The 19,643-nt window shown below is 37.8% G+C and overlaps 1 protein-coding gene and 1 long non-coding RNA gene across 2 annotated transcripts in view; one reads left to right on the top strand and one right to left on the bottom strand.

Moving 5' to 3' along the window:
• The window catches only part of rbm45 (RNA binding motif protein 45), a 93,015-nt gene that overhangs the window by 15,228 nt on the left and 58,144 nt on the right, over positions 1-19,643 (bottom strand). The window lies entirely within an intron of this gene.
• On the top strand, positions 1,545-13,716 carry LOC123980410. The gene is made up of 3 exons (XR_006827497.1): positions 1,545-1,843; positions 1,931-2,004; positions 13,593-13,716. It is a non-coding gene; the product is annotated as an uncharacterized LOC123980410 (long non-coding RNA).

Genomic DNA, 19,643 nt, shown 5'->3' with positions numbered 1-19,643 from the left:
AGATACAGCACCTAACAATTCAAAGGTAAATTCAGAATGACACAGTGTGAGACACATAGAGTGAGATCTGATTCCAGCTACAGCACATCGCCTACTGTCAACTATACTGTAAAAAGGACAGGAAGTGATAAGGTTGTAATGCTGTGAAATGACAAATAAGCTGACAGATAGAAGGAGTGATCCATTCCTTGTATGTGCTTGCATTTGACGAGTGAATCTCTGACACAAAAATGAACCAGACCCAGAATGGCAGCACATCAGATTTCTGCCTCGCATTGCACAAAACCAGTGCTCTTTCCATGGCAACCGTATCAGTGGCTGTTTTGGCAGGCACTCGCTGTGTACCAACCAAATGACAAATCAACAATGTTGATTCCATCACACTTCTAGTGAGATGCTGAGATGCCTTTCATTCCTGCCTTTGTGTGTGTGTGTTTTCTGTTTGCCTGTTCACCAAGATATGTCCACTGCGGATCAAGATAGAGCTGTGCAACTAAAACCAGAATGCTAAGTGGGCCTGTGGGATAAAAAGAAATAAGGTGTAGGTTTTATTTCAGCTTTGACAGGATGGACACATTCTGGATCACACAGACTAAATGCATCTCTGTCCCTTAATGTTATAATCATGATGGAAACAAAAGATACAGTGATAGAAGAAGAATTTAAATTTTTCAATTATAGGTTCAGTGTGTAATATTTAGAAGGATCTATTGAGAGAAATGCAATATAACATACATAACGTTTTCAGTGGTGCATCAAGACCTTACATAATGAACCATTATGTTTTTATTAACTTAGAATGAGCCATTTCTATCAACTTAAATTGCTCTTACATGGAGGTCGCTGTTGCGCTGCCATATTTCTACAGTAGCCCAAATGGACAAAAGACTCTTCAAAGTGTGTTTCATCACTACGTTGAATACATACTAAGAAGGAGGAGAAGAAGACATAACATTAGTGGTAGTAGTAGTCGACTGGTTTATTAGAAAGTAAGAAAAGAAGAGAAGTTTGGACAATTCAGCACAAGAGCTGACAGAGCACGTCGATCACCTTAGCTTCTCCTGCATGCTTGGAAAGGGTGGGGGTGACTGATGGTGCATTCATACGGTGTCGGAATAATCAGAAGATTTTTTCCTCCTTAAATCTTCATTGCAAAAAGAGAAATGAAGTTTACATGCGACATGAAGAAGTATACAGAACTTTGATTTGTGCAAAATCACGTATTGCATATATATATTGCAAACATGTGATTTATAATTGTCATGATCCTGTCTGTGTGTCTTGTTTGGGAGTCTGGGTTTAGTTCCATGTCCTCAGTTCATGTTTTGGTATTCATTCCTGGTCCTTGTTTGCATTATTGTGGTTTGGTCTCCTCTGTATTCTGTGTTCTAGTTCTGTGTTCTCGTTTAGGTTCTGGTTCTTTGTAACTTGTGTGTGTTTCTGTCTTCTTGGTTATTCACTCTGCCCCATGTCTGCTTGTCTAGTGTTCTCTCTGTTTCCCCCTGCTGTCTCTCTGCCTCGTTAGCCCTGATCCCGCTCACCTGTGTTGCTCCCGCCCCACTCGTTAGTCCCTGTGTACATGTATGCCTGCTTGTCTCTCCAGTCTTTGTCACGTCCTTGCGTCTTGTTGAGCGCTCCGCCTTGTGCTCCGTTTTCCCTGTGTTTTCAGATCGCCTTGTGTTTCCTGGATTACCTTGTTTGGACTTTTGCCCTGAGCTCCATGTAAACCTGTTTTAGTTTAGTTTTTGAATTAAATAAATCCTTTGTTTGAACTGCATCTTCCTCTCGCCTCGCCATTGTCTGCATTCAGCTCCCCGACCCGTGACAATAATATGATTATAATGTAAGTTTGCTGTCCATGTAGAGTGAACTAGATGTCTGCCTGTTCTTTACATCCTCATGCTAATGCTAATCCAACACTTCTTTGTAGTAGCGTCCATGTTAATGCCACATTCCAACTTGAGAGTGGGAAATAGGACCATCCAAGGAGCATATGAATGCACCGTGAGTAACCACACCACTATAACTTACCTTTAAGTAGAAATGACAAAATAATAGTGTTAAAATGTGGCATTAAAATTTCACTTATTTGGTAAAAGTGCAGAAATATTATCTTCAAAATATACTAAAGCAACAATAGATATATTTTTAAAATAACAAATGACAGTGTAAAAGGGGTCGAATCTGCAGAATAATCAATAATTATTAACAAGGTGGTGAACAGTGAAGCATCTGGCAGCAAACAGTAAGTTATTTCCCAGAGGAGTTGATAAAGACCTTAAACAGAGCTAAAAGAGAGTGAATATTGGACTTTAATTCATCAGATGGACACAAACACAACTCCAAACGAAAGAGAGCAATGGATTGGGTCCCGTTCACATTTGAGCTTAATTATTTTGATTGATGCATTAACAGTTAATCTATGCAGCATTGTAATGTTGTAATTGATGAAAGACAAGATAAATTTAACTTTTTTTTTTTTTTCACATACTCTTTGGTGATCTGTAAAATGTGATACATTTTTACAGAAGCTCAGTGTCGGTTTTGTGTTTAAAAACGTGAGTAACTATAGCTGTCAAAGCGTAGTAAAAAGTATGTTTGTTTCTGAATTGTAGTGAAGTAATAGTATAAAGAAACAGGAATATTCAAGTAAAGTACAACAGTAAAATTTGTGATCAGCATTTTCCACACTTTCTTTAGACTTTTTTTTTTTAAAACCAAACGATTGATTAAGAAAATAATCAGCCACTAAATCGATCATAAACATATTGACATATGAAGCTCGGGTTCTCTATTCACCACTCATTCACAAAACTCTCTCTCTCATACACACTCTCTCTCCCTGCCCCAAACACCTAGTTTTGCAGTCAGGTTTCACCACAATTAGCTCAGCCAATCATGAAGTCACTATCACACTTTATATCTGTTCTCTCCTCTGCTGCCAGCTGTCATTTCAGTATGAATCTCTGTGGTCCTCCTCCACCCCATTTTCCTCCTGCTCATGAAATGCACACTCAGTTGAAGCTCAGATCCTCAGCATCTTCATCCTTTCATCTCACCACAACCAGTATTTAGACTCCATCAGGGGGATTTCAATGCCTCTGCAGCTTCACCCTCTTTAAAGTGGTCAAATTATGCTCAATTTCAGGTTTATAATCTTATTTGGGGTTGTACCAGAACAGGTTTACATGGTTAAATTTTATCATACTGGACATTTCTGCAGCTCCTCTTTTCACCCTGTGTTTTGACCGCTCTGTTTTAGCTACAGAGTGATGCATCTCACTTCCATAAGATCTTTTTTGGGAGTTGCACATGTGCAGTGACTAGTTAAAGACTACTAGCCAATCAGAAGCAGAGTAGGGCGGGTCTTGACAAGCCGTAAACACAAGCAGTATCTCACTCTTCATTCTTGTGGAAAGTCGCAGCCCAAATACTGTTCCAATTCAAAAGTCAGCATCTAGCAGAGTACAGTCTGCATTGGTGGTGACTTCTGTGAACTTCAGATAGCCAAGGATACCCAGGAAAATGGCAGAGGAGAAGACTCAAAACTGTAAATTATAATACTGCTGTTATTGTGTCACGGAATGCAGTTTTTTATGTGGGAATATAGTTGTTTAAACTCCAAATGTGTGGTCGATTTCTAAAGACAGAGCTGATTTGAAAACAGTGTTTTCTTTAGAAGATGGGAACTCCCTTTGAGGTGGTCTTTTTCACTTTGTAAACCTATTACATGTACAAAAATATATATAACACAAATGATCGCGGGGGGCTGGAGCCAATCCCAGCTGCCATCGGGCAAATGGCAGGGTACACCCTGGACAGGTCACCAGTCCATCGCAGGGCCACACATAGACAAACAACCACTCACGCTCACCTAAGGACAATTCAGGGTCACTAATCAACCTAGTCCACATGTCTTTGGACGGTGGGAGGAAGCCGGAGCACCCGGAGATGACATGCAAACTCCACACAGAAAGGCCTGGGACAACCGGGGTTTGAACCCATGACGCTTCTTGCTGTGAGTGCTAACCACTGCATCACCGCACCGCTGCCAAAAGACATTCTCATATTCAATGTATCGCATGAATAAATTATTATTGTTCACACAGTCAAGTATCTCCTGATTCAATACAAGGAACATGCCTGGCTATAATACAGACAAATTTAAAACAGCTTTTCTTTGTTTTGTTTTCATCTTTGTAAATTAAATATTTGTTGGTTTTATACTGTTGGCGGGACAAAGCAAACTATTTGAAAAGATCACCTTGAGCTCTGGGAACTTGTGATGGCATGTTTGGCATTTCTAGACTCAATCAACAGATTAATAGAGAATGAAAACAACCTCTTATCCTAAAAATGTTTTTGTGATATTAGCACTTTACTGAAAAGCTGATTCATCATGCTAGTGTCCTCCAAGTCTCCTACATTAAAAAGAAAAACAAACCCTGTTGTCTAAAATAATCCAGATATTGTAGCAGTGTCAGTGTCGACTCGCCTGAAATCGACCACTCAGCTCTAACTTACTCTTCAGCCTCTGCTATGGCTGACAATCACAGCAGCAGCTCATTAGTAGAGGAGCTGCTGATGTGAAACGACACCCAGACCGGCCTGTTGACTGGTAGGTGGGAAAGAAGCACTGAGAAAAGAATCGTTAAAAGTACTATAGATGACGAACTTTAAACTGAAAAAAAACCCCAACAACCTCACAGATGTCTTTCACTCGTTGTTAATTATACCTTATAAAACTGCAGGAGAGTGAAATATATTGGTTCTTTAATGAAACAATAAAACATGCCTTACATGTGCTCCACAGTGTTCGACAGCCAAATCTCTGGGTAAAATGGTTTAAAAAGATTTAGTCGATCTCAAATGGGCCTGTAAAACCTCACTAAATGGTACTGAGGCAGAAGCGGCGTCCTCCTCATGCTGCATTGTTCAGTCTCAACCGGTCGATCCTATCAGTCAGTAGAATTAGTTTTGATTAACTATTTGATTAGACTAATTGTCTAAAGTGCTGCTCACGTTTTTAGATAAAAATCGGTTGTAGGAAAATAGTAACAACTTAAAAAGATGAATGTTGTTGTGGAAATCTGTCTGTTGGAATGCAGAGTTGAACAAATAAATTAATTACAACAAACCGTTGTCTTGAGAAGTACATGAAACAAATATCTACTGGACTCGAGGTCTACCAACTATGGCAGTTTCAAACGTCCGGCCTCGAGCAGAGGGCAAACATAAATAAATAAATACAACGAATATTGATCAATATTCATTGTATTTATTTATATTCAATGTTCTGGAAACGTTATTATTATTTGTAACGTAGTTGTATGGCATAAATAGTGTTTTGAAGAAAACATCCTGTCATCATGTAAACAGTAAATATGACCGAAACATTTTAAGAAAAATTGTATAATAACTTCTGGATTTTAGTTTCTTTTCATCAAATTTACAGTTTCAGTTGTAGTCCAGATGTATTAGAATATATTCAGTTGCATCATAACCTGCAGGATGATGGTTTTGATGGTGATATTGCCTTTGAAACATAGAATTTATACCAGGCAAGGATGAAAATCTCATATTTTCCTTTATTGCATCTCCATTTACTCTGTAATGGCAAAATGGATTCCTATTCCTTAGATTCTGACCTATCATAGGAGACCAGAATTATGAATCTGGGCCAAATGGTTGAGGAGTTATTCCTGATTCATTTTGGGTATGTTATTTCCAGGAAATAGGTGGTAGTTTCCAAGAGGTTTTAAAGCAGGGAGACTGCTCCCTAACACAGCGGCACTGAAAACTCCACTTCCCACGGGAACGGAGAGACATACGACATAATAATTTCACAGATGTCCATACAAACACATAAACCCTGGCATGGCCTAGTGGACAGTAGAATACCAGAGAAGGTAACTATAAGTACACAGTGGTAGATATATATATTATTATCAGCATGGATATAAGATCGATTTTCAGCCACCACAAATGTGATTCTCACAACTCATTTACTGCTAGCTGTATTGAAAAAGTATACATTTAGAGGAACCGGTGACAGACTCGTGTAAACAGGGATGTCACGTGTTCAATAAAATCAATAATAATTTCACTACTGCAACTGAGCAATGCCCCATTTCATAACCTTGTGCTCTTCATACAACACATATTACATTATTAAAAAGTACCCATGTAAGCACAGCATAAACTGTACAATAAATACTCATTTTAATCTTTTAAACATTGATTTATTCTAAGGTGCTTTTACATGAAATAATTTAATCTTGTTTTATCATGTCCTGTTTATTTAACTTTATCCTAGTTTTTATTGTTTTATCTTAGGTTGTGACCATTTGCTTTAATGTTTATTATTACTATTATTTCTCATTAAACATTTAAGCATTTAAACCAGTTGTGGATTAAGTACTGAGATCTTTTACCTAAGACTAGCAATACCACATTGTAGAAATACTCTGTTAAAGTAAACTTCCTGCATTTAAAAGTATGCATAATGGCTTGGCCATGTCAGAATTATATACATATATATGTAAAGCTCTCTCAATAAAGTCTTATTGATTGATTGCTTTAATGCAAGCTATTAACTTTAGCGCTTTATTCCAGGGTCCAATGCCAAATGTGACTCTTGTTATTGAAGATTAATTTCCGCACATCAGGTTTGGTTTGGCTCTATGTCTCAGCCCTGTGATGAACTGAGGACCAGGTCCAGGGTGTACCCTGCCTCTCGCCAAAGTCAACCGGGATTGGCTCCAGTCCCTTGCTACCCTGCAAGGATAAGCGGTTATAGCCAGAGGATTGATGGATGGACATCAGGTTTGGGTCTGCTTCTGATTGGGTGCAACATTTTGGACCTGTGAAGACCTCTAACATCCACTGTATAGAAGCCAGTGTAACACTCCCAGACGCTACTTTATCAGAGTTTAGGGATCTTAAAGTTTATATCAGAATGTATCATTTCAACTGGTTATATTGAAGGTTGTCAACCCAGAAATGAGAAGACTTCTTTGTGAAATCCAAAACCCGTTGTGTCAAAAATTGTGCTGAATTGAATCTGCCACAGTTGTTATTGTAAGCTGCAAATGTGCAGAGATATATTAAAAAGCCAGAGAGGAAGGTGTACTGACAGAAACTGAGGGGGGTGGGGTTTAGCAAAAGGTAAGTTTGTAAATTTTGTCACCTCAATTTGAATCAAGATAAACATGGAAATGGCGTTACTGTTCATCACATAATTCACAGAAAATGGCAAATTAGATTACATATTTAGTATATTAATATTTCTATGTAATAATGACTGCTTCTATTTAACACCTGTGAATTCCATGTTTATGTTTCCTAGATGAAAATCCCTAGTGGGATTAAAACTCATGACTCTTCTCTTCTGGGAGTGTTTAATTTTTCTTTTCAACCTGAATGCCCTGAAGTCGTGCTGCAGCACCCCTCCTAGCAGTTGACTCATAACAAAGGCTAATTTAAAAGTAAGAAAAGTTAATTATTTTTCCTGTTAAAAAGGTCTTCCCTTCCACAAGATTCTCTTTTTTCTTGCGGCGACACTGACGGCGATGCGACTCAACGCTCTGCAGTGTTTTCTGTACAAACTCTTTGGAGCTGCGAAACATTTACCTTGTCTTACAGCCAAATGCTGCCATGGCAACAGTGAGGGTTCAAATCCCACCTCTTCCTCTCGATCCAATCTTCTCTCCCAGTGAAACCATTAAATTATCAATCCCCAACCCCCTCAGGGTTCATATCTCCGCATCATCTCTCTCTCTCTCTCTGTCAATATTTACAGAGTTTTCCACAGACTCTCTCAGGTAATAGTGTCTTATTCCCAAAGCTCAGCATGGTGCAAAGATGCACGTACACACACGCGCGCGCACACACACACACACACACATGGGCAATGTGAAATGGCCATTCCATCTAAATGAGTGCTATTCAACTAACTGTCCCTACTGACTGCTACAACTGCCTGCCTCTACATGAGTGTGCGTGTCTCCATCTTCACCCATGTACATGTGCTTGTTCAAGTGGATGCATATATATATATATATATATATATATAATTATGGCATGCCATTTAGGAAATAATATATATATATGAAGTTTGTCCATCTGAATATATGGAATGAAAGTCTGAAAATATGGAATGAAAGTTTGAATATAGTGAATGAAGTCTGAATATATTGAATGAAAGTCTGAATATATGGAATGAAAGTCTGAATATATGGAATGAAAGTCTGAATATATGGAAAGAAAGTCTGAATATATGGAATGAAAGTCTGAATATATGGAATGAAAGTCTGAATTAATGGAATGAAAGTCTGAATATAGTGAATGAAGTCTGAATATATGGAATGAAAGTCTGAATATATGGAATGAAAGTCTGAATATATGGAATGAAAGTCTGAATATATGGAAAGAAAGTTTGAATATAGTGAATGAAAGTCTGAATATATGGAATGAAAGTCTGAATATATTGAATGAAAGTCTGAATATATGGAAAGAAAGTCTGAATATATGGAATGAAAGTCTGAATATATGGAAAGAAAGTTTGAATATAGTGAATGAAAGTCTGAATATATGGAATGAAAGTCTGAATATATGGAATGAAAGTCTGAATATATGGAAAGAAAGTCTGAATATATGGAAAGAAAGTCTGAATATATGGAATGAAAGTCTGAATATATGGAATGAAAGTCTGAATATATGGAAAGAAAGTCTGAATATATGGAATGAAAGTCTGAATATATGGAATGAAAGTCTGAATATATGGAATGAAAGTCTGAATATATGGAATGAAAGTCTGAATATATGGAATGAAAGTCTGAATATATGGAATGAAAGTCTGAATATATGGAAAGAAAGTCTGAATATATGGAATGAAAGTTTGAATATAGTGAATGAAATCTGACGTCATTGATGTGAAGTGTGACACTGTTAGTGAATCAGCAAGAAAGTTTCCAACGTCCGCAATTTTGAGCAATATAGAGATTATAAAAACACTGGCGAATGCATGTATGAGCCAAAATACTGGAAACCACCCACAACAACCCCTATATACAATCTTCGTATGTCCACCCATATATATATATATATGTATGTGTGTGTGTGTGTGTGTGTGTGTGTATATATATATATATATACATACATACATACACACACACACACACACACACACACACACACACACACACACACACATATATATATATATAGACAGAGAGAGAGAGATCCCTGCTGCATGAAAAGATCTAAAATGACAATAAATATGTATATGCTTTTATATGTATGCATGTGCAGATGGCAGACGGATATATTCTCTGCGATATTCACCTCTCTGCCTGCCTTTACTTCTTTTTACTGTGCTTTTTTACTGGTTGTTAGTGATTTACTACAAGTTTATTTCCTCCTCCTCTTGAAGTACAAACATAATTTACCTGTTTTTACTGTCATCCACGACATCTTCACCAACACTGGCAGCCAATTGTCACATTTTATTGACTTATTAAGAAAGGTTATTGCTAATAAACAATAGAATTGAAAATATAGAATATGCCATAGCAGCCTCCACTCCTCCGAGAAGGTTTTCCACCAGAGGCGCTTGGAATCTGGCTGCAAGCATTTGCTCCTGTTCAGCCAGAGCAGTAAGTTGCAGTCAGACCAACATTTAAAATGGGGAGATTTTGAGGCGAAATCAATTCACCTAATTGGAATTGCCGTGATAAGTATTTACACTTATGTTGGGAGAAAGAAAATCAGTGCTAATCTTTTGTGTCGAGTTCAACTTTGGTGAACTTGCACACACAAGTTTGCATTGTTGACCAACAGCAACACAAATTGACAGTGCTGACATTAAGAGAATCCAAGATGGAGGAAGCTATTGTAGCTTATTAGCTGTGTGTCACTATCCACGGCTCCACAACAGAGGGATGGTTTGCAGAGAGAAATAAAAGTGAGTGAATTTATTGTCTTGTTAGCGACTGAGCTGACCTCGCTAGCGTGAAGAAATTATGTACAGTCCTGAGAACAAAATGCCAAGGGGGAGTAAACGTTACGTTAGTACGCAGGAATTAGAAAGACCTATTGTGTCTGATTTGTGTTAGCATGTCCCGGCCTGCTTGCATGTTTGGGTTGCACTATCACATTAAACAAGAAATTACCTTCCACAAACTGCTGCCGCAAAGATAGAAGGGAAGCATTGTCTAAAGTATAATTGTATGCTGCAGTGGACCAGCCCAAACCATGAAAAATAGCCCTATTGACTGAAAGTATGTGGATAGTGTCTATACAGCCTACATTCCCTTACAAAAAAAGTATATATAAAGAGATGTGTGATGAAATGTGATTTTTGGATATGTAATATTGCATAATAAATTCACATATAGGCACATGTGGTTTTTTGAAAACATGGTCAAATAGTGTTGGCCACAGGCGTGCATGCAAATTAACCTGACACACACTGTACATGTAAGGACATGTAAACAAAAACAAACCTGCAGATCATTGCAAACACGCGTTAAAATGCACAGATACAATATATATAATATAGCAGAGATTTACCCACCGCGGCCACATATGGAGACAGAAATGGTGGAGTGAAGTCTGTAAAATTAATATCTCTAGATGTTAAATATTTAAATCCAATAGTTTCACAGCTGGTGCCAGCCAGCGATTTCAAACATGCAATATGGTGTGGGCTCACACACTCTCTCTCTCACACAAGTTCTCTGAGCAGCTGTTTATAACTTCTCATGACAAACAATGTGAACACCTACAAATTAAGCTGATGTCAGATTTTTTTTAAATTATCCTACTTAAACAGACAAGTATTTTGTCTCTGTTCTTCAGTTTCTTCCTTTCTTTTACCCCTAAATAGTTTTTATATCTCCTTTATTCTCTCACTTTCTCCTTTTCAATTTTTCTATTACATTTTCTCTCACGCTGTACTAATGTGATTCTAAAATCACTGGTGCCTGAGCAAATGATTATACAGGCCAGTACCAAATGAGAGCAGACAGTTTGATGGGCAACAAGTCAACCCTATTGAACATCAGCTCGTCTGTGTCTGTATTAAAATATGGCAGATGACTATTATCGTACAAGTGCCTAAAACTAAGTCAGCTGTCAGAAATGACAGGACAAAGGTAATTTTTAAACCGCAGGGAACATGACAGAACTCTTCCTGCCAACTGCACGATGGCCTCACTGAGAGAGGTCCGAGTTAATTACATAAGAAATTCTAAAATCTCTTTGATGTGTAGCTGTGACACGGCTGAAGTTTTTTGTGGTGGCAGCAGCAGGTAGCCGTGGGTCTGCAGCAGCAGCGTGACCAGTCAAATCCGCATTAATTAAATGAGCTGCTGCTCTGCTGCTGCCTGCCCTGCCCTGTCACCAACAAAACAGCTGATGAGCAGAACCTGATCACGGATCAATGCTCAGGCCTCTTTGTAGTGAGGCAGGAACAGGACTGAGACCCTGGACTAAGACATGACTGACTTAATTCCAGTTACACGACTGATCAGTTTGACAGTGCTGCAATGACAAGAAAAAGAGAGTCAAGGGCAAGACCGAATATACCCACAGCACCTTTAGATTAAAGACTAACTCCACATCACATCCTGTATGGAGGAAAAGCTTTGCTGCACTGACCTCTATGGGTTGAACAGTATAAGTGTGATGTAGCATTGTACTCTAGAGAGCTGAGGTCTTTCTGAAACTTACGGTTTCTGTTCCAGAAGTAAGAAAATGTTGATCCTATTTATTCATAACAATGCTAATAAAAAAAAATCCTGCTGTGGACCAGAGACTCGGCAGTAGCTCGTGTGGATCACTGCACTTGTCTACATAGGGACGATATAAAATATAAAAATGCAATAGTCAGCGGACTTTGACGCATGTTTACGTTCAGCGTGAGCACCAATGTCAGCACAGATTGATCGATCCATACTGTGTGAGCCAAAATAACATACATTTTGACATTTTGGTAAAGAACGTGTACTATGACTTAACACAAGATACAATATTAGTAAAAATATTAAGCGTCTGTCCATCTTAAGGAAACAGATGCATTGTTACCTTTTAGTTCCAGTCTGTTTAGGGTTCACCGTCAAATTACAAGTGGTGGAATGTAACAAAGTACAAAATTACTCAAGTACCGTACTTATTACAGTGCTATTTCATACTTTTTACTGGACTACATGTATTTGATAACTTTAGTTAGTAGTTACTCTCAGTGCTGTACCCACCGCTGAGGTCACAGAGGTCTGTATTTTGGTCTATATGATAAAAGGTGTGAAATAGTTGCCTATAAATAACTTTACTTGGGTGCTGCAAATATATTGTATGACGGCAAAATTACAGAGTTGCTCATCTGATTACTGTCATTGCTTGTGTGTGTGGGTGGTGAACTGCATTATCTTGCCGTTGCAACAAAAACTTTCCTCAACACGTTGGTTCTTTGATTATGGCAACAACTTGAAGGAAACCAGAGAGGCAGCTGAGTCCATATGACGCTTGATACAGGTAACTACAGAATTTAACCTGTGGACTACTTGTAGTTTAGTGCCTTTCATCTCCAGACATCATCTGACGAATAGGCATTCATCATGATGCTGACTAGTTAGTTGCTCTTGAGAAATTAAGTTATTTTGAGTTATTTACATGCATCAATGAAAGCTGAAATATTTTTCCTTTAATTCAGTTTGTGTAAAGGTTTGAAATTGATAATAAGATGAGGTGACCCTATATATTTATATTTTCACTGCAAGATTATCCTAGCAGAGGCCGGCAACATTTACATATAGATATCACTTGACCCTCTGTTTACTTTCTTCACTGAGAGAGACAAAAGTGATAAGACTCTGTCAATCAAAGCTCAGCATTGGGAAGGGAAGAGAATCAAGATAAGGAGACTGAAAGAAAAGAGGGAAGGTGATGAAGATGAGCAGGTACTTCAATGTGTCCAGGTTAGGATTATGTCCCTCTTCTGTTCACCACAAACACAAACTTCCAAATTAAACAGTGTAATTACCGCAGAGATCTGTTTTTTTTGGTAATCACTGTGGCTCAGTTTAACAACAACACTCAAACAGGGGAATCTATGTCCACCTCTGCATTTCTAAAATGCATTAAAACAAAATATAATCAACTAATAAATTATGATATTATTATTGCAAGATACCCAGTAATCAGCTGAAATTAGCCCCAGCGGCAAAAGTGAACGTGATGCTTACACATGACTATTTAACCGTATTATACAGAGTTGTTAGTGATACATGGGAACAATAAAAAGTTTACCACTACTTTTCCACTTGAGTTTTACTCTGCGTTGTGTGTGTATTTATGGGCATGACGCTGGTCCACTCTCTCTCTCCTGGCTCCCGGTTATCTGCTAATTACTCGCATCTGCCACTCATCAAGCTCATTAACTACAGAATATCAAGCCCAGATCTTCAGTCACTCATCCCCAGATTGTTCTGTCAGCTACCTTGGTTACCTGTCAGGCATCACTTGTGAAAGTGTTTGGTTTTGTGAATCTCCTCCTGAATGTTTCCCGTGATTAATACCTTCTTGTGTTCCAGGACCACGTTCACCCGCCTGCCTGCTCATTGAAACTGTGCCACTCCAGTTTAATGCAGACAACCCACACCAGCTCTCTTGCGGGCCGCCTTCTTCACTTCCCCAGCGAAATCCACAGCTCACCGCAACTCCATTCCCCGCTCCTTTTACAATAAACATCTTTACCACTTTACAATATGTGTCCAAAACAGTAGTCAAAATATTTATTTATCATTTATGTAACTACAAAGCTCACAAACAATATATACATGAGTTTATTAGTTGGCGATTTAAAAATTAAAAATAAATCATAACTTTTTGCAACTCTTAGCTAATTCACCTTGCTAAATCACAAACCTAAATATTTGCTAGAAAAATACTTTAGAAGTGTATCATTTGGTTTAAAATAGTACATTTTGATATTAACAAAAGATTAATATATAAACCTTTAGGACAGACACGTGTATATTTTTGGTCATAACATAGTCCTACAATTCAGTTTTTATATTCCTATATTTATGGAATGAAGAAGAGTTTTTTTTTGTTTGTTTTTTTGACAAAGTATTTCAAATTCAAAAGTAAAGAGAAAACGGTGTGGGGGCTGGCAATTCAATCTGGGAAAAGTGGAAAATGTCTAATAGAAGTGGAAGTAGAAGAACCGGGTTGGTGGAAAATAACCTGCTGAAATTATTTTACATTTTGAATTGTTTATTAATATTATGGTTTGTCTGTTGTAATATACTAGAAATCATCACAACCATTAGTAACAAATGCAGCCTGTAATTGAAACTATTACAAACCACTGCTCAAAGATGTAGTGGAAACCATTAGATCCGAGTCCAAAACCCATGACAAACCATCATACAATGGATCTAATGGGGTATGGAGCTTTTTAATGGTTTGTAATGTTTCAGTAACAATGGAAATCACAAAAGATTCATCTAATGGTTTCTGATGTTTTCTTTTCCCACGGTAAGTACACCAAAAAGTTAATTACAGCGCTGCAGAATAACTCCTGGAACACAGTGAATATTACAGACTGACATTTAACATCTTAAGAGATGCAGAGGTTGACTTTTTCATTTAATTTGCTACTGAGATGGTGCTGGAAATAGGTCTACTGTACATTCACCCACTCACCCACATCTGAAAATGAAGTAAAAGCTTTATGAAACATACCCAACAGACATGACACACTGTATTTTTATGTTTTAATGGTTTTTGAGACAATTTCCCTTAAATATTCTAGCTTTTATTACCCTGTGCTGTTTGGACACAAATCGGCCTTAATGCATTTTAATTGAAATAAGCAAACACTTAAGTCCAAAGAGAATTAAAATAACCCCTAATGAATGAAAATCACACCTCAATAAGTCAAACCACAGGGTATCTACTGTAGGTGCAGGGTTCTGATCTTATGGTCAATTTAGTTAATAAATGACTGCAATTACCAGTTATTTTTATTATTGATTAATGTGCGATTAACCATTTGGTCTATAAAATGACCAAAAAAAGTGTAAAAAATGTCTGTTATGATTTTCAAAAACTGAAACAGATGTTGTCAAATAGCTTGTTTTGTTCAAAACTTTAAAAATTTACTATTAAATAAGACCAAGAAAACCAGCAAATACTCATAACCGATAAGCTGGGACTTGGAAATGTTTGTTTTTTATGCTTGAACAATTGCTTAATTGATTATCAAAATAGATACATTTTCTGCCAGTCGACTAATTGTTTGAATCGACTTATTGTTTAACCTTTAGCCTTAACAATAGCCACTAATTAAATATGTGGCATTTGCTGTGTGAAACATCCCCTCTGCTCTTTTTCTTTGAAGGTTAATTCTATATTTCATTATAATGTATACACTGATGGAAACCCTGCGGCGCAGTCTGAAAAGGTTTTCAGCCTGTGACTCTATGTTCTGGCTTCAAGGGTGAGTGAGATGTTTGCACCGGTTCAACTCAAGTATTAAAGAGTAAAACCTACTGTTTGGTTTAAAAGAAAATCTCTCGGTCAGTACATCTGCATTATATTTATAACTTTATTCTCAATAACTCAATATTTGTATCTGTCCTAGTCCATGCAAGTTGTTTTTATTTTAATAGTTTTTGTGACAATGATGCTTTCTTGGCCAGGTCTCTCTAGAAAATTATATTTTAATCTTAGTGACACTTAATAGATAACATAAATTTTAGGAATTTGGCCATTGGTCACATGTTGTTTTGCTCTCTCTGGAAGAATAATGGTGATATATGGTGAATAATTTCTTGCAGAACATATGTGGACATAACTTTTCATACCATTAACAAAAACACCTTCATTGTACAAATATTGGTGAACTCAGTTAAACAATAGCAACATTAGCACATCATTAATTCTTAGCAATCCTATAATCTCACTATTTCACCTCTTGAAAATCACGGCCCTGAAGATTTGGTGCTGAGTCAGATGGCCAAATTAAAGTTGGCGTAGCCGTTTGCATCACCCAGATTCAGGGTGCAGCAGGTGATGCCATGACACATGAACCTTTTAAAGCAGGATACAAAGTACTGGGGAGGAATGTCTTTAACACACACACACACACACACACACACACACACACACACACACACGAGTCACACATACAGTATGAAGACACAACTAATCCCCTCACACACACACACACACACATTCCCTATTCCAGTAGCTTCCCGTCTGAAACTTATCGATGGTGGATCAATAGTTTCTGATCGATTGACCCTATCACCATGGCAACCACCATTTAGCCCACTATCTTGGGCCATTCATTATAAAAGCCATTAAGCCCTGTGTGTGTGTGTGTGTGTGAGTTATTGCTACCATTAGAGAAAGAAAGAGGCTCCCGCTGCCTGTAAACTATGCTTACAGAATCACAAGGCTGAATTCAGCAGCAGCTTCTTCCTGCTTTACACGCCACAGACACACGTTTCATGGTCCATACATGAAGTTAAAGGCCCTGAAAACAAAATTTCTCACTCAGATGTTCACTCTAAGCGATGGAGTCCTACAGGAACATCTGTCAAAGTCAAAACAACACTGTTTACATCTCAGTGGAGATTTCTGTCTTCACTTGTTTGGAGTAGGAGGGGCCTTGTTGAAAAAGGGTGGTGCAATATTTCTTTCTACAAATCAGATTTTAAATAATTTACGAATCCTAATCTAATGACATTTATTGTGTTGTTCCCTCGTGTCGCCAGGGAATCGTTACTGTCAATCAAATCTGATTAAACCACATGCGCACAGTCCCATATTATGCCCTTTATTTTCAGGTTCATTCTTTTATTTAGGGTGTTCAAAAACCACATGATTTTTCTCATACTGTCCACTGCTTCAGCACATCTATTTACCCTCTATCTGAACACTTACACCTCTTTAAGGCCCCCGGAGTGTGTTGGTGTTTACACCTCTAACATTAGTAGAGGAATCAGCTGATAACAGCATCTACGATTAGCAGCAGCTAGCGGCAAAAGGTACTGCTACAACAAGTAGAGCTATCTGTCCATCAGATTCACTCCGAAAATCACTGAGAGTTGAGGCAGAGCAGCCGGCGGACATCAGGGGAAAACCAGAAAATATTCATCTTTCCTTCATAACCGTAAAAGTACTTTCTGCGAGACATACTGAACAACCTCCAGCACTAGGTCAGTGATTGAGTGACTGCTTGGTTGTGGTATTAATTATTTTACAACCATGTTTTGGTGGGAAAAGTATTTTTGGGTCAGGGTGCATCACATGAGCTGCAATTTCAATTGTGGCCACTGTGCCAAAGTGGCCTCACAGCTCAGCCCCCCTATTGGGGGTTTGACTCCCAGTTGGACAAAAACAAATCGACCAACTGAAGCTTTGTAGGTGGGATTAAAAATGCCATCTTCCAACATCAGAGCCTGAAAATATGTTACAAAAATAGCCACAAGCATGCATGACAACGCAGCTGCACAGGTTGTTGAAAGTCAATTTAAATAAACAACAACTCTTAATTCTTCATATTTCTTCAAAGATGCACACAAACATAATTTCTGTCTGTACTGAACTGTTCAGAACTTGTCGGTTAGTTGGGACTTCATAAGACGTCAAATGTGAAGGGGATCATTAAGAAGATGGAAAAAAAAAATAAATTAGAGCTGCAGCGACTAATCGATTAGTTGTCTAGTATTAAATTAATCGCCAACAATTTTCAGAATGATCGGAATTCTCTTATTCCAGCTTCTTAAATGTGAAAATTTTCTGGTTTCTTTTCTCCTCAATGACAGTAAACTGAATATGTTTGGGATGTGGACATAAGACATTTGAGGACGCCATCTTTGGCTTTGGGAAACACTGATCGCCATTTTTTAAAACCTTTTTCTGATATTTTATAGACCAAACAACTGATTGATTAATCGAGAAATTAATCCACAATGAAAATAATCCTTACTTGCAGCCCTACAGAAAAGTGTGCCAGATTTGTCTCTAACCTTAGCCTTTTTTTTGTCTCTTAAGAGCTATTAAATGGGAACATGATTCCTTGTTTGAGCACATATGCAATCTGTGACAGGGGGATGCAAACAGACATAGCTTTCCTTTTTAGCGTCTCAAGACAAAAATGTATTTCTATACTATTAAGTTCTTTAAACAACACAATTTCAACAAATCTACAACACATGAAGCTTACTATAAAAGCACAATGAGATAGAAATAATGAGGTCCACATGCTGATACACATTGATTAACATGTTGTTAATGCATGCAATGATTCGTTTTGCTGTCACACACGTGCGGGTTGAGGTTTAACCTACAGTTTTTGTCAGTGCTTTCAGACTTGCAAAACAGGAAGTCTATTAACATAATCGATACAACACTCTGACATATTCACCATACTTTGAGTGTGCATTGCTAACTGGCCTGTTAAACCCTTGTCAAATTCTGCCTGCCAATTCAGATCAGTGGGTATCAAACCACGGGGAATTCAGGATGGTCAGATAACTCCCTATTCAACGTAAGAGTTCCTCTGTACAGACAGAAATGACAATGCTTCCCTTTCCTTCTCCTTCCCTTCATTTTTTTCATCCCCCCTTCTTTCTGTGTTCCTTTTTTTTTTTGCCAGTCCAACATGTTTTTGCTGCCCTGTAAGCAGACGGGCCTACAGATGCCACTGTCAGTTGTTTGGTCCGTCTGTCAAGCATCGGTCCAGAGCAAAATGTCCCCCCTCACATAAAAACAGATTGCCATTAAATTTTCTCCGAATATTCACAGTCCCAAGAGGATGATTCCTAATGATTTTGGTAACAACATTTCCACGTGTGCAGAAGAAATATAAAAAATCTAATGACCAGATTGGTATGACGTTTTCTGAGGACATTCATGTCTCCCAGGGAATGACCTCTTTCAATTTTGGACCCTTTATGAGTTTTACACCCACAGAAAAAAAAGCTTACTTGTACTCAACTTTCGGTATATGGCAAGTAAAGAGAGACATTAACTGGGACTCTCAGGGACACTTCTTGTTTGTTGAGTCAGTGTTTTTCAGGTTGTTGTGGCCTTGAATAAATATGGTTGCCGTGTGGAACTTTGTAGCCTCTTTTAGCTAATTGTTTTGGTTTTAAACCTGCACAACGCTACCCACACAGCACCACATGGTACTGTTAGCAACTAACGGAACATTTAACAGCTGAAGAGCTAGATTTTTCTGTCAGGTTGTGGTGGAGACCAAACTCAGAGCTAAAAGGAGAGTGAAATTTGGACTCATATTCATCAGTTGTTCATTGTCTGTTAATTCATAATAACTTTGTAAGTTGATAATATACCAGGGCTGTGAAACTCCTAACCTGAAGTACACTATAGTGAGAAATTGAATCTCCCTGTTCCTTTTGAGTATATTAACTTTATACTCAATTTTTAAAGCTGCGTGCAATCGTTTTTAAGTGTCAAATATGTACATATGTACAGTGTGAGTTTGAATTTAATTTATTTATTTGTCTATGCTTATACCTTGTTATGTATATTTGTATACTGATCCTTTTGGAAAATGCGATCTTGATCTAATGAGGTCTGTTTTAATAAAGGATCAACAAATA

Source organism: Micropterus dolomieu, linkage group LG12 (genome assembly GCF_021292245.1).
Source record: "Micropterus dolomieu isolate WLL.071019.BEF.003 ecotype Adirondacks linkage group LG12, ASM2129224v1, whole genome shotgun sequence".
NCBI classification, from domain to species: Eukaryota; Metazoa; Chordata; class Actinopteri; order Centrarchiformes; family Centrarchidae; genus Micropterus; species Micropterus dolomieu.
Note: the sequence above shows the minus strand (reverse complement) of the source record. Positions and strands in the feature narration are given on the sequence as shown.